We start from the raw sequence: 20,219 nt of genomic DNA on the forward strand, positions 1-20,219 counted from the left end.
TCTTGCTTAAGGTGACAAAGCAACTCTATGGCAAAGTTACAGTTTATATGAACCTAATTTTTCCCCGTTTGTAAAATGGAGTTAGCGATATTTATCAACCTATCACTCAGGGGAATTGTGCAACTAAATCAATTAATGTCTATAAATCAGTAACAGATCTTCAGACAGAAAGTGCATTGTATTTTTCTTAATTAATTGTGCTTAATATAGTCTTTAAATGTTATGTCAATAAATAACTGTTCAAGTCCAAAGAACATTTTAGCTGACATTTGTTTCACTGAGGATGCGTTTTTAAAAATTCCTCTCCATAATGTTTCCTGCCAGGGCTTCATGAAAAAAGCTACCTTGTAAGTTTATACTGTGCCACTTGCATAAGATTATGGACAGGGTGTAAAATACGATTTTTGGTCTTTACTGAGTATCTGTTCCCCTGCAGGAGGAGGAAAGAAGGAGATGGAAGAGTACAGAAAGTCACTAGCAATTTGTAGGAAAGGTCAGTGTCACCTTCTGCCGGCTGCATGAGGCAGCCGATTCCCTATCTACACATCCCATCTCTGGAGCATGCAGCCACTAAAAAAAAAATCCATGACTAAAGGACATACAGGCCTTGGCTTGAAGTCAAACTGCCCTTACAGAGGAACACATTACATCAGGTGACTGTTTTAAAGGTAAGTTGTAATGTACCAGGTAAGGTAATTTCTTCATCTTGGACAGAAATTTAGATAAAGGTCAATGGTTAAAGGTTTATCAGATGACCTTTAGTAGCAAGTGATATTCTGCTTTTAAAAGTAGTGAGATTTGAGTCACAAAATTCAAACCCAGTTATGAATTCCCATCAAGATATTCACAGGAAGGATTTTAGCGTGGCCTAACCTTTACTCTAAGCACTTATAATCAAAGTTTTCAACACTGAACACAAAACAGCACATGGAGGTCAGACTAAATAATCACAATGGTCCCTTTTGGCCTTATGATGTGTGAATCTAACATGAAAGACTACTATAAGAAAACATTTGTAAACCAAAAGAGTAGAAAAATAATATTTTAAAAACATCATCCCAGCAGCTGGAACGCATTGCTTGCCAGTAGAACTCACTTTTTAAAGACAATGATCATGCTGTATTACTGCAGTTGGATACTTATCACTAAATATATATTAACTGATGTTGTATTAGATTTGTGTAACATACCTGTGAAGTCCATTGGTCCATCTAGCCTGGTATCCTGAATTGACAAGTAGGATATCCTTTCCTTCATGAGAACTACCAGCAATTGCTGTAGGCTTTGCATGAAAATGAATACCCCTATAAGTTTTCAACCTACCATAGAAGGCATAGCCGTAAGTGTTACTTTTATGCATATGTATATATATCGTGTGTGTACACACACCCCCCCTCTATTAAACAATTGGCCTCAAATGATTTTCTGTGACACTGAATGGTGAAATCCAGAGGTCAACTATTTGTTTAATAACATATTTCACTAATTCATTTTTTTTCCATTTTAAATGTGTTGATTTTATAGTTTCCTTTACTGGGATCTTCCTCCCCATGTAATACGGTGCAAGTGCATTTCATTTTACTAGAACTGAAACTTGTAAGTTTTCCAAGTAAGCACCCAAGTTAATTATGGCAGCAATACTAGAGCTTATAGCAGGCTTTATGCTACACATTGAACATATCCACAATAAAATGTTAAAAGGATTTGGAAAAATGTAAATGTTTCTGAGCTGACAGCATGCAGATTACCTGTTACTTACATACACACAGCACTGTGCTCCAAACAATATCAAAAGACAGCATTTCACAAGTACTGCCTGAGCTATTCTGCTATGTCTGCAGAATAGCATATCCAGGAACACTACTAGCCACTTCCCATTTTCATTCCTTTAAATTCTTTAGATTACTACTCTTGGGAAGAGGTCCTTCTAAAAATGGTGAATAGCCATGTGGCAAACAAACTGGTATCCAGAGTACTAGTCTTCTAGTCCTATTTGCTTTGTAGAGAGGAGTATGAGAATCAACATAAACAAAGGGACTGTTAAATATGTTTGCACGTCTGATGTTGCAGGATGCAAAAGCAACATGATAACAGCTCCATGTTTCTAAGAACACCTTTGCTAGAAAGTGTCAAATATATGTTCCTTCTGGATAATGTACACAATTTTGATTAGTGAACCTTTAAGATAGCAAAATGTCCAAGGAGCAATATAATTCTCTTAAATAAACTAGTAGTTATGATACACATTGCTTGTTGGTTTTGTTCCCTTTCTTGCCTGGGTATAATGTATAGAGCAGTTTAAACTTCACAGAGTGCACTGTGAACTTTGATTCATGTTTTTGCAAAAAGTTATCACAGCACAGTTTGCCACACAATACCCATTAATGGAAGCACTGTGCCTTCTGTTCTTATTTCTGTTCAACTGAGATTCAAAAAGCATTTGTGACCAAGCCCAAAGCATTTGTTTTAAGTGGAGAGCTCAATCATTGCATACATAAACTTGTTGAAAACAACATGAACATATTGTAGCATTCATAACAGGCTATCTTCTACAGCTCTAACATGGCAGCATTCAAGTCATTTGTTCTATAAAATATCTACTCTTAATTCAAATGCTATGACGGTCCAATGCATAATTAAACTCCTCTCTCTAGCTCTATTACTCTTCCCTGGAAGAATCTCTGATGGTTTTCTGCTTATTTTAGAACATGACAGTAGCACAGCATGCATTTTCATCATGGGGCAGGCCTGCAATTTTACCCTTCAAAATACTAAATTAGCAACCGATTATTTAAATTCCGCTGAATGTGTCTGAGCAAAGAGGAATTGATTCCATCTGGTCCTCTTCATAGGGGATCACAAAACAGGAGAGGCAGAATAGTTGATATTAATGTACTATTTGAACAGCTTAATTTCATTGGCGCCAAAATCAGTGGATAAGCATATGGTTGTTTAAATTACCTGGCAGGAGAACAATTGGGGAGGAGATGACAATCAGTGTTAAAGGGACAAGATGTCTATGCTACTTTTTATATTAGTAAGGTTGCTGTTGACAGCTATAAGAATTGCACACATTTTAACCATTCCAGATAAACTAGATAGAAACCTGGCTGTGAATTTTTCTGGTGTTGTTTAGATCTCTGAAGGCTTCAGTTGGACATGAATAAAAGCAAACAATGTTTTATTTGCTAGTATGTGTCTGTACATGTGTTTCCTTTTTCCAGATGTGGGTATCTAACTTTAGACACCCAACTTTATATTTAAGATGCCTGAACTGGAGTTTCCTATGCTTCTGCAGCTCCCATTGATGTGAATGGGGCTTGTGTGTGCTTAGCCTCTTTAAAAATCAGGTCAGTTTTATTTAGGGTGACTACATAGGATGCTGGGTAGGCTAAGTTTGCAACAAGTTGTTAGCACTTGTATAGGCATGTGACTTCTTCAAAGCACAATGAACATTAATTAAATCCTCAGAATGCTCCTGTGAGGAAGGTAATTAAGTATTGGTCTCCATTTTATTGATGGGGAAATGGAGAGACAGAGTTTAAGTAATTTGCCCAAGGCCATTGTGCAAATCAGTGGCAGACAGTAGTAGATGCTAGAGCTCCTGGTTCTCAAATCCATGATCTCTCTACTACCCCATACTGCCTCTGGTAATGTAGGTCAATGATTTCCAGTTTAATGCCATGCTCCAACTGTATAACTCAGCTAGTTAAAATGGATTTATATTTAATATGACTAAAGTATGCAGCAAGACCCGCAAATCTGATTACAGCTTAAATCAAGTTTGGGATAACTATTGTCTCCTATTGAGTTACTTATTGAGCCATCAAACCCAGGCTGATGAATGCAAGTCTGTGGCACCCTTACCTCCCAAATACATAAAAGGAAGATCATCACTACCATACATTAAAAATAAATACATTTGCCAATTTTTTCATGTCCTCGAGCCAAAAATAAAAACTTAAGAGATGTCTGCTCTAGCGAAGAGCTACCTGGCTCTGAAAGTGTTTTTATTGACACAGTTAACCAGCTCCTGCAGAAACCATGTTAGTAAAGTCAGCATAGTCCCCAGGTAGTAGGTGACCTATTACAGTACAGTAGAGATTAAGGGTGGGATTCGGAAAAACAGGTAAGGGATTTAAGAGCACCAGTCCCATTGATCTTGTTGGAACTGATGATCCAAAGTTCCATAAGCACATTTGAAAATCTCCCTCTTAGCCCACAACCCCCTTGCTTTCCTCTTAGTTCTCATAGGATTGGCATATGCTTTGAAAACTATGTTCTACAGTGTGATATCTTGGCTCTCCAAAGTCACTGAGAGTTTTGCCATGAACTTCAGTGGAGCCAGGATTTTACTTTGTGTCTGCAAGTGCTGTGACTTCATGTTAGAAAACCATTGTGAAGGAATTTAACAGTGTTAAAACTGGTCATGTGGCCAGCCAGAGCTTTATGTTTCGCAAATTTAAGCATTTATTTTTGAAATGCTTCTACTGGTTAGATTTAGGCTAATGGAAAATTGACACACGTTCTCAAAGATGCACTTCTCTATTTTTTAAAATTGTTTGCTATTTTTGGAGGGGAGATGAGGAGATAGAGCATTTACTGTAGCTGGGTCCAAATTGAAATAGAATATAAAGCATCCCCCCCACAGGTTTGGGAACATGCTGCTGGTTTGGACTGGTGAGTTGGATCCAGGCTGCTCTCTGCAATTTTGTAAAGAATACCAATCCAAAACCATAAGCGGCTCCTTCCTACTTATAGGTTTTGGGGAAGGAAATAGTGGAGAACACAATTCTTGCATATTTCCTTCCCCTTAGGCCCTGCCTCTGGTCCAATCCACCACTCCTACCACCCAAACAGGTCCTACTCATACCCACAAAGGCTAATAACCATTTTTTTGGGGTTTATAGTGCCTGGTAGACATCATCCCTCTCCAACCCTTTCTACGCTCTTCAGAGGCAGAAGAGAAAGATATTAGATAGCCACTCCCCACACTGGAGTGTGAGAATGTGTTGCTAGGTAAGGGTAAGACCTGCTTACCCAAATTCAAATGCTCTTCTGGCAGTGGGGGCTGGTATACAGGCTCCCCAGGCAGCAGGGAGCAGTTATTTGCTCATTGATCTGGCCACCATCTTTATCAAAGGGGAAGTCCTCCACTTTGGTCTGCAGGTCTCTGCGGATACCAGATGCAGACAGCCAGGAAGATTTGCGCATAAACACCACAGTTGCGGTAGTGCGGGCTGCTGTGTCTGCCATGTCTAGAGATGCTTGTAGGACCGTTCTGGAGACCAACTGGACCTTGACAAGGATGGACTTAAAGTCTGCTCTCCTGTCCTCTGATTTTTACCTCTCATATCCCAAAGAGGTTATTGTAATTGTTGAAGTCGTAGCTTAGAAGTAGGGCGGAATAGTTTGCAATTCTGAACTATAGTGGAGGAGGTATAAACCTTTCTGCCTAAGTAGTCAAGGCATTTGAGGTCCTTGTCTTGCGGGGTGGGCCAGTAGTGTGGCTGTTTCGTCCTGTGTGTCGCTGCATCCACTACAAGAGAATTTGGTTGTGGATGGGAGAATAAGAAGTCTACGTCCTTAGCAGGAACACAATATTTAGGTTCAGCCTTTTTGCAAGTTGGTAGGATAGAGGCTGGGGTCTGCCAGAGGGTGTCAGTTGGTTTTAGGAGTGCTTCATTTATGGGTAGCACAATCTTTGAGGGAGCAGAGGGTTGCAGAACTTTGAGGAGTCTGTGTTGTGTCTCCTAGACCTCCTCTAAAGGGATATCCTGGCTGAGTGCACTCTCTTGAAGAGTTCTTGGAATTGTTTAAAGTTGTCCACCTTCTGTGGAGGCGGAGAGTTAGGAGTCGGTGAATCAGGGTATGGTCCATAGCCCACCTCCCCGGTGGGGTGGGTATTCAGGTGCTCTAGAAGTAGACAGAGCTGGAGATAGAGGCGCAGAAGGAGCTTGTGCTGGTAGAAGCAGCATGAGGGCGAGTGGCAGCAGGAGCTGACCAAGGGTACCACTGAGGCCAAGGCATGGGATAAGAGAAGTTAGGTGCCACCCACAGGGGGACAAAGTAGGAAACTGAGGCTGGTGGTTGTGAGCCGTGACCTGAAGTGCAAAAGGTTCTGGTGGAGGAGGAGGAGGTGGTAGGTGGGGAGAACTCCGCCTGCTGCTCATATCAGGCTTGCTGTCAGTAAAGGTAGCCAGATCATGTGGGGTGAGTGGCTGGTCAAAGAGTGAGCACTGTGTGTCAAGGAGCAGAGAGTCAGGCTGAGGGGTCACTGAGAGGTCGTCCTGACTTAAGAATTGCTACTGCTGCTCCCTGGGATGTGATCCTGCTGAGCATGATCTGTGCTCAGAAGTGTGCATGGACTTCTGTTTAGGCCTGCTGCGGCTGCTGGAGTGACAGGCAGCCTCAGTGCCAACTTTCTTGTCGGCACTGAGTCTATTTTCGGAGCCAAGGGGACTGGTGCCAAGGAGACTGCCCTGGTATGGGAAGTCAGGTCCCTGCCTCTGCACTCCACGGGAGCTGTGGCTGAGGTGCTGGGACAGTCAGAGGTGCCTGCCTTCGGCGCTGTCGCAGGAGACCCTTTACTCTTTGAAAGTCTCTACACAGAGACAGTTGGGCTTCCTGCCTCTTTGCCTGAGAGAGTGAAACTGTGCTCCCAACTGGTTCCGACCTGGCCGGGGAGCGTGAGGGAGAGGGTTTGCCATTGCCTGCCTCCATAGGTGGCTGTAGGGATTTCTCCATCAGGAGCATTTTCAGCCCCAGGTCCCTGTCACAACGAGCTCTGGTTTTGAGGCTTGTACAGTGGACACACTTGGCAGGGACATGTGTCTCGCTGAGGCACTTCACACAACAACATGAGTGTCCATTGGACCTTGGCATAGAATCTTAACAGGAAGCACATTTCTTGAACCCTGAAGACCCTGTCATTATTGCACTAGGAATACCAGGGAGAGTTTCTCAACGGCAAACAAACCTAAGGAAAAGAAGTTTTTGTTTGTCTTTTGTTTTTAAACTAAGTAACTATTCTAAAGGAAGGGAAATAACTGGGATGTTACTAACTATTTCTATGTCTTTGTACTTGTTTCCTTCAGAGACCAAGGAAGAGGATCAGCACTGCCCCAAGTCCCATCTTCAGATGAGGACGGTTGAGAAGGAACTGAGGGGGTTGTGGGACGTGTGTGCTCAGGCAGACTAACGAGACCACGAGACAACAGCTGAGCGCGTGCGTCCCGACCAGGCACTGCTACTGAAGATCTCTGATCAATGGCGCTGGGACGCATCACCACCTGGAGTAGAGCACCCACCGGGGCAGCACTCGAAGAAAAATAAAAAGTTCATGTTAAAGGAGTTTTGTTGCATGATATTATCCACATTTTCGCAACATTGAGGATTGAGATTTTGCATGCCCCTGCATTTACATGGATGTATATTGAGAGACGGGGCTTGTTTTTTTTTTATTCCTCTCATAGCTGTAGAAATTGGGCAGGAATTATTTGAAGAGGAAAAGGAAGTTATTTTAATATAGCTACCACAAACAAGCAGAGGTAATCTGGAAAGTCTAGAAAACTTTATATACCTACATGCCCACACTGTGTCCTTGTAAAACCAAACCACAATAGTTACAGGTTTGCCAGAATGAAAACATAGCTGTTCACGTCACTATGATTTTTACTGAATAAGCCAACCGTGAAAAGAAAAACTCCACCAGAATGCTGGCATAGTAAACTTTTAACACTTAATAATGAATCTAAGTAACAGACACTATTTTATATGGGTCTTGGTTTGTTTGTTTCTCTGGCCAGAACCACCAGAAAAAGCACGAAAACTGGAAAAAAAGTTCAGAAAATAATGACCACCACCTTCAGAATGAAATGTAGGCCCTGAACAACCGCAAGAAACAAACACCGCCACCACCTATACCACACCTCTTCCTTGTGGCTAGCACACTGTTGGGCTAATAGCGTGCATTTTAGAGAGTCAAGAGGGATGAGGTGATATCTTCTATTGGACCAACTTCTGTTGGTGAGAGAGACAAGATTTGGGGCTACACAGAGCTCTTCAGGTCTGGGAAAGATACAAGAACGTCACAGCTAAATACAAGGTCAAGCAGATAGAATATGTGCTATGTGCTAAACTAAGAGGCAATTCAAGGTAAAGTGGCCTGTTAATATTCCTGTAGTCATAAGACAATAAGTGGGCTTTAGTGGGTTACAGAATTTTATTATATAATAATAAAATAAAATATAACAACAACAAAGAAAAAGAAAGCAGCAGCAGTCACCGCCGCCACCACCACCTTGATTAAGACCATGATTTTTAGTGTCTAGCAGCTCTCATTTTGGTGTTCTTGCTCGGCAGGGCATGGGACAGCTCTGCACAAAGTTCAAGGAAGGTGTCTTTGCACATACAAAAGTTCTGCAGCTACTGCTCATCATCCCATACCTGCAGCACAATCCGATCCCACCTCTCAGTGCTTGTTTCCCTGAGTCCAGTAGTGACAGGCCACTGTGTGCAGCTGCTCCATGAATGCCAACGTCAATCTCGAATTGCTTCTTCTCATGGCATACAGCAGGGCAGGCACTATAGATTCCTGTTCAGATTCGCAACTCATAAAATACTGCAGAAACAGCCACATTGGGTTCAGAGCTCTCATCACAAGACCGGCGAGCAGTGCAGGATCCATGCTTTCAGGCAGAGATGGTGGGTGCAACATTTACTGGGGGAGTTGAAAAATGGCACAAAACACAGTCGGAAGTCCTTGAAATTATGGGATGCAGAAAACTGCATCATGGTGGGGTGATCCCACCCCCATCATGCACTACGATCCATTTCTAGAACTCTTAGTCGGAGAATATGGTGATTTGCAGAGTGGGATCGGTACCAACAGTGCACTGCTCTCTCTGTCAGTGATCAAGCACCAACTGTGGATGTGCTCCACTGACACAAGGAGCATTGCGTGAACATGCACAAGCAATGTAATTACAGTGGTTTATGACCATCAATGCAACTTAAGTCTACTTAACTCTGTAGAGTAGACATGGCCTTAGAGGCTGCTGTGAAATACATATTTTATTATTGTGAAACTGAGCCAGAAAGGGTTAAGCAACTAGCAGGTTACATGACCCAAATCCAGCCTTTCGAGACATATTTAAAAGTATGTAAATGGTAATTAGGGCCATTCCATGTTAGATAAACTAGAGCTTTGAAATGTAGAGTTGCATTGTTAGAGAATTAGAAGTTAATTATTGTATTTGTCTGTGTTTATCTATATCTTGTTAGAAGTTAACAATGTAATCAGACAGTTCCTGTCTGTCACTGTTCTATTGCAGGCGTTGGCAACCTTTGGCACATGGCCCATCAGGGTAATCTGTTGGTAGGCCGTGAGACATTTTGTTTACATTGACCATCCATAGGTATGACCCCCTGCAGCTCCCAGAGGCTGCGGTTCACCGTTCCCGGCCAGTGGGAGTTGTGGGAAGCCATGGGCCGCAGGGACATGCTGGCCACCGCTTCCTGCAGCTCCCATTAGCCGGGAACAGGAAACCGTGGCCACTGGGAGCTGCAGGGGGCTGTGCTTGAGGATGGTCAGCGTAAACAAAATGTTTCATGGCCTGTCAGCGGATTACTTTGATGGATCATGTGCCAAAGGTTACCAACCCGTTCTATTGATTCAGAGATCAAAAGGGAATATTAACTTTTGATGAAGCTCGGGTGTAACAATATCATTGTCTATATTTCTCTTTGAAGTTTGTAGTAAACTGTCTATGAACTGTTTAATGGATAATTACCTTATGCTGATTAATGCAACTAATTTCCTGTGAATACATAGAAAACTCTACTTCAAAGCTACAATACTTCACCCAAGGAATACCTGCTGTCAAGAGGCTGCCAGACAGGGCCGCCCGGGGGGGGGGGGGGGGGGCAAGTGGGGCAATTGACCCCAGATCCCACAGGGGCCCCCACAAGAATTTTTCAGGGCCCCTGGAGCGGGGTCCTTCACTTGCTCCAGGGTCCCCGGAAAACTCTCGCAAGGCCCGGGCCCCCGGAGCTTCTTCCGCTCCAGGTCTTCAGTGGCAATTCGGTGGCGGGGGGTCCTTCCGCTCCAGGAGCCACCGCCTACGTGCCCCAAAGACCCGCGGTGGGGGGTCCTTCCATGCTGGGTCTTCGGTGGCAGGGCGTCCTTCCGTGGCGGGTCTTTGGCGGCAGTGGGGGCCCCCCGCCGAAGACCCCAGGCCCCCTGAATCCTCTGGGCATCCCTGCTGTCAGAGAATTATAAAAAGAACTATTAGGCCCTGATCCTGTTATCTTAGATCTGCTTAAGCTTTGTCAGGGGAAGTTTGAGTCAGAAGACTAAGGTCTCCAGCTCCAGTCTGGATCACCCTGATATTGGACATTGGACTATAATCTATGGAACTAATTCTGAAAGAACGCTTTCCAACTTTGAAACTCACCATCTCTCCCATCAAACTGACCTAAGAAATGTATTCAAGTCTGTATATAGATATCTTAACCAATACACTCTTTCTTCTTTTAATAAATCTTAGTTTAGTTAATAAGAATTGGCTGTAAACATGTATTTGGATAAGATCTGAAATATTAATTGACCTGGTAGGCAACGTGAATGATCCTTTGGGATTGGAAGAACTTTTTATACTATGAACAAGATTTTCAGTAATCCTCATCATATTTGACTTGACTGTCTGAGTGGGAGTCCAGGGATGGATTACTTTAAGGGTGCTGTGGTTTTGGCTTCCAGGTAGCCAGTAAGGTATTGTAGAAGCTGTTTTGTTGCTGGCTTGGTGAATCTAATTATTAGAATAAACCACCGGTTTTGGGGACTGTCTGCCCCAATCTTTGGGGTTTGCCCTGATTGAGCAATCTCAGTGTGGTGCCCCTGGGACTCCAGTCGCAATTATTACACTGCTTCTGTACTAGAACTTCAACTATAACTACCAATGCATTTTACTCAGGACAAATAGTTGAGATATATCATCATGTTTTTAATCTAATCTTAATTATAGGGGAAGTTTATTCATTTACTTCTGGGATTCATAAAGTTGAATTTTGAATATTTTCTTATTAAAATCACCAGAGGGAATAGGATATGAAAAGCATGATTCACATACTAGTGAAGTAGCTTGAAAGCAGTGGTTTGATCATTATTTTGTTTTTATTCGCTATGAGGAACATTTTCAAAGGGTGTGTGGGAGGTAAAAATTCCCTTTACTAATCTCAAAATTTACCCCACACTCTACAGATTCATGAAGAATTCATGCAGTTGTTACAGAGATTTCAGGGCAGAATATGCTCCAAAAATGTGGAACATATCAAATGATCTTTAAGTAAATCCTCTGGGTAAAACCCTTCTTAACTTCTCTGAAAATTTGCTTCTGTAGGATTAAAAAGGTAAATTTTTTGAGCTAGTACAAATCAAAATCAGAATTCTAACTGGCTACATGCTTTGTTTTCATGTGGAGAGCAGTTTTGTTTAAATATCTGTATTAATTAGATAGCTTTTTGTTGTGCTCTCAGTTGTGTTTCAAAGAGTAGGATTTCCTCACACTGGGTTTTCCTTGTTCTGGGTCTCTAAATGAAATATGAATTTTTCAAGAGACTCCATTTTCTATGTCCAAGGCAAATACAAGTATTCTGCCATAAGAGCCATTCTAAAGGATTCCCATAGAATTACCAGGGATATTTCATCACTATTATTATGTCTGTCTATGAAGTATATGAATTGTGCATTTCCTGTAAGTCAGTTAAGTTGCCATAATGTGGTTTAAGGTCTAGGAGTTACCAGTAGGAACAGCAGGATTGGGGAGGGCTAAAAAATAAAGGAGAGAAAAGATATTACATTTTAAGGACCAAATTCAACTTTGCAGGTGCAATTAGCTCCTGTTGGAAACAAGCGGCTTTAAAATCCATTTGGGGCTCCATAGGACTGCTGCTGATGGGACTGCCCTAGGAAACGTACTAAATCAATGCACCTTCTGGCTAACCTGATCCCTTTGGACCCCACCTACTTTATGAGACACATTGCTGGCTCTAAACCTCTCAGCAAAACATGGTTTATGGATGTTTTACTCCATTGCATTACCACTCCTGCAGATTTTCCACTACTATGGACCTATAACTTGGATTCTGTCTGTTCTGGAGATAAAAAGGTTTAATCTTGTAATAAACCAAGCGTTCAGAATGCTGTAGCAGCAAAAACTTTCAGAAGTTTGGCAGTAGGTAGCCATTTGGACTCAAATGGGAGTTGGATAACAAGGGGACTTTCAAAGCTGGTGTCTGAGTGCCTAGTGGCTGCCTTGAGCACGCCAATAGGGCAGAGTGGGGACGTGGTCTCTGGGATGGGCACACAGAGAATTTGGAGAAGTATCCAGCGGCTTGTATTATTTGTATTATTTGTATTATGCTAGCACATAAAAGCCCCAAACAGAGTGGGCCCCTTTCGTGATAAGCTCTGTCACTGGATCTCTGGTTGCAGCCTCCCATTTACCAACTATGACTCCTTTAGCAAGTCTAATTTGGGCTGGTCACTGCAGGCAACTTTCTTTCAGGTAAAATGACCAGTGGCTAATTAAAGTGACTCAAAACAGTGTTTTAAAACAAACATTTTCTATTTACCCAAAGGTACATAACAAGCAGATAAAAGGATTAAAACAAAAGGCCTACACCACAGGTCTTACCTAAACCGTATATGTTCCATACAAGTTTTAGTAAGTTCTACTTAGCCCAGGTACCTTGACTTTGGGGCTGGAATGAACAGGCTGCTCTACTTCAGGATCTTGGTTTCTCTATCCTGCAGCATTTACCTCCAGCAGTCATGGCCCACTTACCCTCCTGTCTCTCAAGGCAGGATTTATTTAAAATGTATTTAAATATTACCATTTAGTGTCCTTTTACTTTTGGCCCCAGCTGGAGCTGGGAAGGTAGGCATTTCCCAGTTAATAGCCCAATCACTGTTCTCTTAAGGGCTCTTAGTATTTGCCATGGAGATCTCATCTCTGTCATGATTTCATTTCCTGTTTGCTATTCCTAGCAGCTCCAGACAAAATAATATCAAATAGGTAATAGAGGTACATGTAGTAGTCATAAAAATATATAGCTAGGTATCTCCTCATCCTCCATAGCTCTCTTCAAGCATATGAAGAAAACTTCCCCTGTCCTAATAATGTTACAGTGTAAGACTCTCAAGGGCTGCTCCAGGTATCCAAACTTAGTTGTGTTGGCTGAATTATTAGAACCAGGAGATAGAAGTTAAAGGGCTCAAGCAGCATGGTCTCACTGGCTGCTATGCATCCTAGGCACCCTTAAAAACCCCACAGAACAGAACAAGGACCCACGCACGCACACAAAAGAGAGAAATAAGGAAAAAGAGGAGGGGGGGGGAATTACTGAGGGTTAACAGAATTAATAAGGAAGGAGGAGGAGAGTAAGAATTAGGATCGAGACTAGGAAAGGTGGAAGTAGAAGGAATGAATTGGGGCACACAGTTGTATTAATTTAGTTGGACTATACATGCCAAAGGTGTAACATAACCCACTTACTGTCCAACATTAAACAGGGTGAAACAAAGTCTAAAGTTTGATATAGAGAGAGCTTAGCCTGCTTAATACCATGGCAAACATCATAAGATTCAGACCGAAGGTTAGAAATTTATTGATTGATTCTTTCCCTTGTGTGTTTCAAAACAAGATGACAGAGCAATGAAACTGAAACTGATTACGAAAAAGAAAATTATAACCAATACTTTTTTTTTTTTTTTGAGACAGTGAATATTGGTTAAAGTCTCATTTAAACAGACTTTTTTGGTGGTGGAGAAAGGGATAATTCTATTGTTTAATTTTGAATTCAGAATGATAGTCACAGAAGGGAGAAAGAAGATTTTGTTGGAGTTGGTCCTGCTTTAAGCAGGGGGCTGGACTAGATGACCTCCTAAGGTCTCCTTCCAACCCTAATCTATGATTCTATGATGAAGAGATTGGATGGATGGCAAAGATGGGGGAAATATGGCTTTTGTTGATACAGAGTGGCTAGTCAGTCATGGATGGATGCTTTAGGCTGGCAGGACAGCTGATACTCTGGAGGCCAGTTTACCGTCCCAGTGAGGGACATCTGGTTAGGTCCTTTTCATTCACTAGGAAGAACTGATATCTTGTTTTACTCTGCAGGTGCCAGGCAGTATAGTTGTTTTCAGGATCAGATGAAAAGGGGTGGGAAGGAGGGAAGATGGGGAGGGGGCAGGAGGAAGATTGGGAAAGAAAAAAGCAAAGATCAGGCTCTCACATGCAACAGGTTGGGTTCTGGTGCACTGATGATGGTCAAGCACCACCCCCGAAGTCTGGTGTCTCAGCAACAATCCTTCCACTGCAGCCATGGTGATGGTAAAAGTTCTTAATCTGTTCTCTCACAATGTCTCTTTTAAGGGCCCCAAACATGCAAGGGATAGAAAAAAATTCATCCTTTCATTATTTTGTCCATCTGTTAGGCCTGAATTCTTACACCAATTTTGGTTCCTTGATTTCTGCTCCTCTTGTTTACCCATCATAAAAGGTATCGGTAGACCTTTTGTTTAAATTAACACATTGTGTCTCCTTCTCACATCTTTACTTAAGCAGTTTTATACAACAAATCATTGAGACAATTCATGAGCCTTTACCCCCTTGTCACCAGTTGAGCTTACAAATTAGGGCAGACCTTTAGGCCCAATTATCAAACACACATAATAAGAGGGGAGGGGTTGACTAGGACAGCTCACAGACCCTACGGTGCAGCACTTAACTATATTATGAAGATTCATGAAGCAAGTCAGGGAAAGGAGGTAGTAGGGCAGAGAGACAGGACTCACAAAAGCAGGACAAGGTACCCAAACCCTCCTAACTGAATATAGTTGTTTTTAGGATATTAGATGGTGTATTTTACAATATTAACATGCACATGAAATAGCATTTTTCAACTGCACAAGAACAAACCACCACAAGAGTTGTAGATTTTATCAATCAATCGATGCCCTTGGAACAATGTGATTTATGAATTGGCTTCTTAGGTGCTAATCAGTGGATGATTAGCCTTAAGCAATAGATTACTGTCCTGGTAACAGTATTTATGCTAGTTAGAATAACGAACAAGATTAGAGAATGTTCTAACACATCAAAGGAGAGATTCCCCATTATTCACTCTAAATAAATTCATACTCTGAAGCATTTAGGAAGAACTAGGGGAGAGACAGTGAGAGAGAGAGAGAGAACGAGCACTGCTTGTAGAACAGATGGTTTAAGCATTCACACTGAATTCTAATGAAATGGGCTGAGGCGGTGATCTGTTCATGCTAAGATTCATGTTGAAGTCAAAAGCAAAACTAAGCTTTGGGTTCATATTCAGTGAAATTTTAAAGAGTTCTTCCATCTAGGCCACACCAAACCTCATTCATTCTCTCTCACACACACACACACACACAAAATCACAAAGTAATGTAAGCATTACAGACTTCACACACTGCTAGCATGTTTGTGATTGCTCCAGCAGCCCTGGCTCTAGTGATAGAAGGTGAGAACAATAAAGTTTCTATTTTTTAATCTGTTGCTAATTTTAGCAGGCTTGCAACATGTGCAGCGTTGGATGGACATGTTTGCTTTTGAGGTATGAATGCAGATATGTAGATGTGAAAGAGTCTTCCCTTGGGGATGTGCGGTGGGGAGAGGTTGATTTTTCCACTCAATCATTTGCAATACCTTTAAAGCTAAAGAATTTGTGGCTCTGTGAGTTTCAGATATGGGGTGCAGCACACACTGCCATGTATATAGAATGTGCAGTAACTGATTATACAAGTTGGTGATCTGGGACAAAGATGAGATATTTACTATAGTATACTAAAAAGCTGGTATGGTCCCGTAGCTAGGGCATTAACCAAGACTTAGGAGACCTGGGTTCAAGTTCCTGCTGTGCCACAAGCTTCTTGTATGGCCTTGGGCAAGTCACATAGTCACGGTGCTTCAGTTTACAGATAGTTACCTGCTAGGCAAGGTTTGGACAGACAGAGCCATGAAGAGTTTGGTGGTAGGGCAGAAAAGCTGGTGTGTCAGGGAGCTGAGACACAACCTAGCAACTGAGAGGTTTGCTGTTGCTGAGTTTGGGAAGGTAACACAGTAACTCATATTTCTGGGAACCCTAGCAGGGCATTGCATTGGCGTAGTCAAACAGAATTTACACACAGCTTGCCATTTGACTGAGGTTTACACTTCAGGCACTGGTATAATAGCTTGAAGTGATTCTCAAGTGGGAAAACTGGTTCTAGTCCAAGAAAGGTTACAGTTTTCTTATTTTCTGTTTATTTTGGGTACAAGAAAATAGAACAGCAGCAAGGATGAGATGAGCAAAGAAACATATGCCAAATACACCAGAACAAAAGAGAATCATACTCAGATCGCTGCATATTCTATATAGAGGAAAAAGGCGAGATGAGCTGAAAAAAATCTACTCAAAGAGGTCAAATGGCTTCCTGGGATACATCTGAGGTCCCAGAGTTTAGCGCTGGAGAGAGACTGCAGCTGAAAAGGGTTCAAATCCAACACAAACAGGAAGTGAGGGAAAAGGAATGCCACCGGGAAATCAAGATGTGGGAACTAAGGATTGACAATCAAGCAATAATCAGTCATACCCACGGAACACCCAGCTGGGATAAGTTGTGCCCTGCATGCACAAAAGCTGACTGTATAGAAGGATATCTTATCACTTTTGAAAGGCTATGAAAAGTACATAAAGTACCAGAGGACAAAAAAGTCCCCACACTGATTGCAAAGCTGTCTAGTAAAGTGTTGAATGTATTTAATAAAAGGCCAATTGAACAGGCTTTGAAATATGAGTTTTAAAAGGCTGTATTGCAGAGGTTTCAAATTACTCCTGAAATATAGAGAGTAAAATCTAGAGGTCTCAGAATGAATATGATGAGTCAGAGAACATATGTATAAATCATGCGATTTGATGAGAAAGTGAGCCAAGTGGAAGAGGGCAGAGAATTATGACCAGTCGTTTGAGCTCTTTGTGCAGGAATAGTTCCTTAGAATATCTTCTGAAGAGATCAGGCAAGCTCTTTGGGATAAACCCCTGGATTCTGTCCCAAAAGCAGCAGATTTAGCTGATGCCTTGTACAAGTGAAGGTGCCCAGTGAGCACAAAACCCAAAGGGAGGGGCAAAAGCTCAATGTAAAGGGGGACCTTATTTTACCCCTGGAGAAAAAGGAGGGTGGTTGGGAGCCCAGGCGCTCACTTCCCCAAAACAGATCCCCTCTTAGGAATCTCACTAGCAGAACCCTTGAGAAAAAGGAGGATCCCCAAAGAGCCCAAGATTGCTTCTCAAGTAATGGATAACTTAGGGGTTCACACCCCTCCTCTCTACAGTCCAGTCAACCTTTGAAATGTACCCTTCTGAAATGTATCCCCAGATATAGTTCTGTGCATTCCATGCTGTTTTCTCCATGCTGGAGATTGTGGGCCTCGTGCTGTGTCCTACCAAAAGGGAGAAGAGAGAATCTTGATTGTACTGGATTTTGCCAGTAGGCATCCAGAGGTTGTGGCTTTACCTAATGTAGAAGTTGACTCGCTATTTTCAGCGGAGTGGGTTTCCCTAAAGAGATTTTTAATCAGATCATAGGTTAAATTTCACATCCCAGGTATTCAGTGAATTATGGAAGTTGTGTGGAGTGAAACAACTAAAGGCTATCTTGTATCACCCAGAGACAAATGGTTCGGTGGAGAGGTCAATGCTGGGGATGTCTGCAAACAAGAGGACCCAGGCCTATCTGTTATTTGCTTATACAGAAGTGCCACAAGCATCAACAGGTTTGCCTCAGTTGATCTTCTATACAGAAGAAAAGTGAGGGGACCTCTGGATCTCAGAGACTCTTGGGAAGAGGAAACTGAGACAGAGGATATATGAAGATTCAGAAAAGAGAGTTAAGACCCATGATAGATGTGATTCAAATTAACCTCACTAACAGCCAGACCAAACAAAAGGCTTGGTCTGATAAAAATGCTTGTGAATGCTCTTTTGAAGTAGAGGACTCTGTGCTGCTGCCAATCCCTGTGAAAAAATACAAAATGCAAAACTCATGGGAGGACCCTTTAGAAGTGATTTAAAAGGGTGAATGAAAGCACATATGTAAAAAGAGCTCACAGTAAAGCTGCCACACAAACGGTATATATTACTAACCTTAAGCTTATAATAGTGAATAAGCAATGGTAAACAGTTTGTTGTTTTGAAGGGGAAATTGAGGCATCAATTCACGGATTTGAGGGCTGGATGCCAAAATGACTCATCACTTGAATGCACTGAGGTATGCAGTGGGTTAACACACACTGAGAAGCAGAAGTATGTCTCTACTGCAAGCATGTATTCTGCACTAAGCCAGGGAGGACTCAGTGATGACCCATAAAATCATCACTGTGGGATCCCAGCCTGCACCAGTTGGACCTACCATACCACTGGTAAGGTGCAAGAGCACAGTCATACATAAGATACAGAGCATGCTGTATTTAAAGAGTCTGACAGTTCCTGTGCATCACCTCTTGGTCCCTCAGAACGATAACACTAAGATTTTGCATTGCGTATGGAAAATTCAACGTTGTCACTGTTCCAAATGCTTATCCATTGCCCAGAGTTGTTGATATGCTTGATATCTTCAATGCTAAAATATTTTGAGCAAAACTTGATCTTGTGAAAGGTTATTGGCAGATAACCTTTAAATGAAAATGCACAGAAAATAAATCTGCTTTTATTATTGATATGTGACTGTAGGAGTTTGAAATGTTACCTTTTGGATTAATTAGCGTTTTACCAGCCTCCAAAAAGTGGCTCCATCAAATCTTAAATGGATTTTAACAGTGGTTCTCAACCAGGGGGGCCATGAGCAGGTTTTCCGGGGTTTGCCAAGCAGGGCCAGCATTAGACTCTCTAGGGCCCAAGGCAGAAAGACAAAGCTCCACTGCATAGGGCTGAAGCCCAGGGCTCTGTGCCCCACCACTCAGGACTGAAGCTAAAGCCTATGAAATGTAGCTTTGTGGGGGACCCTGTGGCATGGGGCCTCGAGCAACTGTCCTGCTTGCTACCCTCTAATGCCAGCCCTGGCTTTTATATGTAGAAAAACAGTTGCTGTATCACAGGTGGGCCATGGAGTTTGTATAGCATGTTGGAGGGGCCTAAGAAAGAAAAGGGTTGAGAACCCCTGGATTACAAGACTTTGCAATATTTAGCAACTCTTGGGAATTGTACTGTGAATTCTCCGAGATGTAGGTCTGATTGTTAAGGCCTCTAAATGTAAAATTGGAGCAGCCAAAGTTCCTTATTTGGGACGTGGGTAAGGGTTGGTCAAATCTCACCTGACCCTCTGAAGGGAGAAGCTATTATTAATTGGCCTGTGCCTCAGACCAAAAGGCAAATCCAATCTTTCATAGGCTTGGTTAACTACAACTGCTGATTTCTGTATGGGTTCAGTGAGGTTGTATCTGCAATAACAGATTTGTAACAAAAAGATAAAGCCAAACAAGTGGTGTTCTGGCTGCTGATCAAGAGGGTTTTGATAAACAAAAAAGCCTGTTCTGGCCAGCCCAGATTTTGACAAAATGTTTGAATTCTGTACAGATGGATGAGACTTTTTTTTCCTGGCACAATGCAAAACACCCCACACACCACTGGGGGAAGAACCAGCATGGAGTCTATACTAGACAAGGCTTCTACACCCAGCAAGGGAAAGGAACTTTATCTGGAGATGACCTTCAGAAGAATAGATTTCAAAGGTTTACTAGACTATAAAGAGAAGTGGCTTGAACCTGTACATTATTCTTCACCTGAGGAGACAAAGGAACTGAGCACTCTGATCAGCCATGCTGGAAGAAAGGCTGGTGAGAAAGACGTCTTTGAATAAAAGGACTTTAGTTTGGTAAGTTAGACTGAAGTCTTAGAAGTGTAGTCTTACTTTTGTTTGTACCCATTTCTCTCTTTATTCCTTATATTTGAGATCATTTAAACCAGTGTCCTTTTATTAATAGATGTATTTACCTTTTCTATAAACCAGCTCAGTGCTTTGATTGAAATAGAGTAATTGTTAACCCCAGTTAAGGCAATACTCTGCGGTGAACTGTCTTTTTAAAGGAGTAGCAAACTTCATAAAGTTTTGAGAGCGTTATGGGAAGAGGGAGCTGTGCACTGCAGAA

The 20,219-nt window shown here is 42.1% G+C and overlaps 1 long non-coding RNA gene across 1 annotated transcript; it reads left to right on the forward strand.

The window, feature by feature from the left end:
* The first annotated feature begins 280 nt into the window (after positions 1-280).
* Positions 281-7,279, forward strand: LOC123370985. The gene is made up of 3 exons (XR_006579679.1): positions 281-347; positions 437-668; positions 7,098-7,279. It is a non-coding gene; the product is annotated as an uncharacterized LOC123370985 (long non-coding RNA).
* Positions 7,280-20,219: the final 12,940 nt, after the last annotated feature.

This window comes from Mauremys mutica, chromosome 5 (assembly GCF_020497125.1).
Source record: "Mauremys mutica isolate MM-2020 ecotype Southern chromosome 5, ASM2049712v1, whole genome shotgun sequence".
In the NCBI taxonomy this organism is placed as follows: domain Eukaryota; kingdom Metazoa; phylum Chordata; order Testudines; family Geoemydidae; genus Mauremys; species Mauremys mutica.